Below are 5,854 nucleotides of genomic sequence, written 5' to 3' on the forward strand. Positions count from 1 at the left end.
TTTTTTTTTTTGTTTGTTTGTTTGTTTTTTTTATAAACATGTTTTGTTAGAGGTATTTAATTTTGAAGACAATTCGAACACAGTATAACAGACAACAATAAAGGGAAATAGCAGATAATCACAATCGACCATCCAAGGTTCATTGAACACTCAGCAATTGAATTTTTCCTCAACAAATTATCTGTAATAAATCAAATAACAAATTTACAGTCTGTTAAAAGAAGCATTTAAGCTATTGTGATCTAATTAATGTTTGCTATTTCCATATGCCAAAATTCAGTGTGTTTTGCGTCAGTCCAGTTTCTGGTCCATTGCCAGCTTTTCTAGACAGAGCAGAAGAGAACGGTATCATGTTCAGCTGGTAGAGCTGCAATGGTGGCTAGTTGGTGCCCCTGAAAACATTGCTGACTGCAGTTGTACTGTGGAGGTGAAACAGGGAAATTCTGTCAAGGCACAGGTCTGCCAGTATTCGGGGAGAGACTAGGAGTTCATGTTCAAGAAATCCAGATTAGGTAAAGGGAGCGAGTTTGGGGAGTGAGGGTGTTCAGCACAGGAGGACTTAGGGAAGGATGATAAAAGATTCTCCATTGGAAAAACATCTCAAATCAAGATCAGGATTTTTTTGCAATAACATATTTCTTGTTCGCTAAGAAGTTACGGGTTCAGTGAATGAAATTCCATGATGCTACTCGGGGTGGCAGATCTCAGGAGTTCACCATCCCTACAGCCTTGAAATGTAAAGGTACTGTTGGATCTCCCAGCTTTCTAAGCAGACTGTTGCTCCACTCTCTCACGTAAGAGAGGTGTCAGTATTGGCTAACCTCCTTAGGGCGAGGGATACCTTATCCCTCTTGCAACAGCTGCTCCATTACCAAAAGAGGGGAAAGTAGGGCTGTAGCTCCAGTGCTTTCCTCTTCTCTGTGGGAATCAGTAATAGAGACTATTCAATGCTTTTAAATGGCTTTAAAAAGCAATCAGAAAGTATTAGAACAATTTTCTTCCTTGTCCCTGCGTTTAAAAACTCTTAGAGGGAGCCTTGGAACTGTAGTTTGGTGCTGTATCCTAGAGCTTTCCCTAAATTAAGAGAAACTAGAATTAGAGAGGAGGTCGGTATGCCCTAGTAGAGACTGTTCATTCAGAGAATGAGTGTGACTGAGATGACGAACGCTTGCCTATTATAGATTAAGCAAGAACAGCATTTTGCCCCTTTATGGCATTTTTGCTGCTTTTGTTTCTCATCCCTGGCCAGAACTCAAACCAGAAAAAGGACTGTGAGATTGAGCAAAGCTGATGAAACCAATTTGCCCTGTTTTTGTGAAAATCATAATAAACTCAAGCTGCATTTAATTGGCAGTTTGGACAAAGTTTCTTTAGAAACCTATTCAGCTCTTCCTAATTAGAGTGTAATCTTTATGCGAGTAGGTTACTGTTGAGGAAGAGCTGTACCTGCTGATTTCCTTTCTAAGATGGTGTGATGCTACAACTGATGCTGTGTCACTTCACCAAATAGCTTTTTGGGAGGGAGAGGATGAGTTTGATCTCTAGCAAAGGGGGTGTGTTTGTTTCTTACATGTTTATATAAATAAAAGATGGTGTATCAGTGAGGCAGGCAAAGGAACATCTCTTCTTTTATGAGATCATTTAGGAAGCAAGGGCAAAAAGTAGGAAAAGCCTTGCAAAACAGCTGCAGTAAGATTAGATTTGCAAAAATAGATGCCTGTTCAAACTGCAGATTTTTTTTTCCTTCTAGACCTTTTGTGATGAATGCCTGTAGGTGGATTGGCTGTTCACATTTTGGGCTCCTGGAGGTGTGACACAAGAAACAGGCTGCCTTAGTTTTGGCAAAATTTGCTCATGTTTTATGTACCAGAAGAACAAGCAGCGCTCTCCTGTTTTACCCAAACCTTTCTGTTTTTCAGACTGTCCCGGACCTCTGCACACCCCATCCCATCTGCCTGCCTGCACCTGGTGAAACCCCAGCTGCATGGCTGCAGAGTTTCTGTGATGTGACTGGTCAGCAACTTCCAAAATGTATTTTTACTCACTGATGGTGGCAATATGTTCTTCAGGAATATTGTAAGAACTGTCACCTAGTCTCTGGATAACAAGAAGAAAATAGACTCCTAAGTCGCGCTGTAGAGGATTTTCTCTGAAAACTTTTGCTAAAATATGAGTTTTGTTTATTAACCTGAAATGATGAAATTAGGGAGTTTTGTTCAATTACTACTATGGTTTGCACCAGAACATGGGACAGCAGAAAATTATAAATTTTCAAGTGCATGGTTGGAATTGGTTATAGTTTTACCTGGAAACTTCCAGTTAATACATTCTGTAAACCAATTACATTTTGTTTTGGGGGCTTTTTTTTTTAACTGATGAAAACGTAAAACTTCTTGAAAAAACAGCCTTATTTAGCTTTCAAGTCAAGGAAAGGTGCCTTTCAATAACTCAGCTTTTAGATGCTGAGCGCTGTCTTAGATGATCACTGTCTGTCTTCATTGTAGAGAGAAACACTCGAGGCACAGGGAAATTGAAATCTATTGCAGAGATGAGATTTTGCTTGTAGTACTTGAAGTGGTAAAGTTTGCTTCCAGAGTCCTGGCTCCTTTGATTGTAAATACCTGTGTGCAGTTCTGCTAAAACCTGCTTAGCAGTATATGTGTGTGTGTTTGTTTCTGCTCCAGAATCTTAGTATACAAATTGCTGAAATTTGGTTTTCTTCCGGAATGACGATTAAAATATGGTATCTGCTAAAAATATGAAATCATAGACAGTTTTCCCTCACAGTCAAAGAACTTTTCTGTCTTTTAACAGTTTATTTTTCTTTTTCTACCAATTCTTGCAACCTTCTGTCAGCTGTATGGCCAGCTGATAAAAAAAGCTATTCTGAATAGCTTTGGCTTTGCTTTCTGGTACGCTAACATCTGCTGACAGAAAACTCAAATGTGTTTTATAATACCTTTACATCACTATGCCTCTGTATAGTGAGAAATTCCTTTTTTTTTACATCTATGAAGTGAGCTTTCTTTCCTCTTGCTTGTACTTGAACTCTGATGATGCTTCCTTGTTTGCTTACTGTTGTTTGTCTTCTGTTGACAGAAGTCAAGAGGTTTTCATCTTCATGCTCCTTTTGGTGACAGTGTGATCATGTTCTGCTGGTTTTGTTTATGGTGCTGTACCTCATTTTTCAGTTAGGGGTGAAAAGGAGACATGGTTTAGCAGTTAATGCAGCTTACTAATACTTAAGAAAAAAATTTTTTAATTCCTTAATCTACTTTAAATCTCCAACATGACCCTTGGCAAATCAAATATACCCTGTCTATGTTTAGGAAGCATCTCGTGTACCTATATCAAATTATGCCTCTCCAGCAGACTTTGTGAGCTTCACCTCAGCATATTCATTTGCACTTGATGATCTTAAATGTCTTTTCCAACCTAAATGATTCTGTGATTTAAAAAGGTACCATTGGCAGCATACACTGGTTGCATAAGCGGTTACCGCAACTATGGAAGCATAGAAGCAATCCAAATGTATATGTTGCCTTCACTACTTACATTTCAGTTTCTTCAGTGCAAAATCAAACACTTTGAATGATTAAACAAATTCATGCTAGAAAATTCTGTTGAGCACTTTTAGACATAGGTACAGCCTCTGGCTTAGGAAGTCCACAATCAGCCGATTTGCTAGAATGTGGAAAGGTAAATGGTAAAAGGACCACTGTAGGCTCGTGCTCTTGCTAGTTCCCTCCTGTGTATCTTCGGCTTGCCACCGCTGGATGCGGAAAACTGAGATAGGTGAATTTTTGGTGTGTTGCTACGAATGCTTCTTCTGCTTACAATGATAGCTTTTGAGGGCAGAGTTTGTCTTACTGCATTAGTGCTGCTTAGCGTGTGCTGAAACAGGAATTCCCACTGCATGGAAAGTCTGTTTGACTTCAAGGACAAAGTTTCTTAGCAGAATGAAAAGTATCCTTCGAGAATAGAAAATCTGGAACGGAACTTAGAAAAATTAAAGTGAAGTTATTTGTTCCCTTTTCTTCCTAAGGACTGGTCAGAGCAGCCTGCCAGGGAGCAGGGCAGCCTAGAGAGCCTGATCTTTGCAGCTTCCCGAGAGCTCACTGAGATGCACTGAGCATCTTCCTATCGATCCTTCTTCTAACAAGACAGGGAACCTGATTTGAATATGGAACATCTCACAATATCTGGCTCAGTCTGCCTTTCTGGAGGAGTCTCTTCTGTTACAGTGCTAGCAGTGAGCAGATTGTGGGTTTTGAACAAGTGACGAACCTGAATATTTTCTGTAGTGTGTGACCATAGAAAAACATGCAACCTAAGTAATGAAGGTTAGATTTGGAACCCTGTCTAATGCACAGTCAGAGAAAAGGAGGGGTAGTTATTTGTTAATCACAGAGAGTAACTTTGCCTTCTACTTTTTACTCACCAGGCCCTTGCAGCTTCTGGTGCCAGGTAGTCAGAGGTGTTCAGAGACTAGCTGTTAGAAGCCTGATGCTACCTTCATCAAAACAGCAATGGCAAAAATACGCTAGGAGTATGAGGGATATCATCTGTTCATCAAGTATGCTGTTTGCAGCACCTCAAGTCACAGAAAGCGTTAGTGAGACAGAGTCTTTTCACGCATTTTTTTCTCTCTTCCCATTTTTTTTCAGTGGGTTGGGCCTCTGGCTAAAAACGTTTGATTCTTTCTGTAGAAGGAAAGATTGCAGACATGAAAAGCCCCAAATGAAATGGATAGTGTGTGACAGTTTCATCCTTCTAGCCTATTGTTTTATGATGTGACTAATAACAGTTCTTGAGAGACTCATAACCCTTTGTGTGATTTACTGTGGTTATCCTGCATGCCACCTGTGCATGGTATTAATTAAGACCTGGGGAAAACGTGCTATAAAGCTGAAAAATTCACTTTGCCAAAAGGTAGTGCAATGAAAACCAGCAACCATCCCACATGTAGCCATTTGAAAGTTCTTCCAAAATTGGTTTACGACTTTTTTCTCAAGAGCTTGAAGGAATATGGCATCTTAAAGATAAACTTACAGGTTCAATTGCCTGCTTAGATGTACAATCATGCATTTTTGTCCACTTGAATTAAATGTGCCTAAGGGACTGAGTTTATTTTCTGCATCCGTTCAAGCACATGATTGAAATAAACAGCATGGTCCTAGCAACATAGCATGCTAGCTATTAATCCACTAAGTACCCTATTAGTACCTGTCACTTTGGATTAGCAATGAGTTTTTTATGTTCATCATGTATTTAAGTATACTGACTTTTGGAGGGATTAAATCTCTCTTATTCAACTAATTCCCAAAAAGCATCCATCTGGAGAACTTTATGCCTTAGAAGTCTATTTCTCAGCAATAAGTCCAAATAAGATGGGCTTTATCATCCCAGAGAGTCACTCAGGATGAGGTAATGGGAATAATAATTGGTTTATAGGGTTTTAAGTTTTTGCTGCTAGAAACCTGCTCATACATAAATCAAAGACAGATATTTCATTTCTGTCAAGCATTTAAATTGTTCAGTGATTGATTAAATGTCAGGCAACCTAATAATTAGTGTACCTGAGTATCATTTGGAATGTAAACTCCCTGGGTGGGGATTTTTCTTCTTCCTTCTCTCTGTATAATCACCATCTCAAGTCTCACAGTGCATGATTTGGGCTCTTTAACTGCTGTCATGAAAGAAATAATAATGTCTGCAAAACTCCCCAAACTAATACCATATTCTCTAGTTATAATCTAATCACTATATCTCTGAGGCATGTCACTGTGCTATTTTGGAATGGTGCTTTAAATGGGACAACTTGGGGTTTTATGTCATTAATTTTTCTACCCCT

This window comes from Accipiter gentilis, chromosome 12 (genome assembly GCF_929443795.1).
Source record: "Accipiter gentilis chromosome 12, bAccGen1.1, whole genome shotgun sequence".
Taxonomy (NCBI): domain Eukaryota; kingdom Metazoa; phylum Chordata; class Aves; order Accipitriformes; family Accipitridae; genus Astur; species Astur gentilis.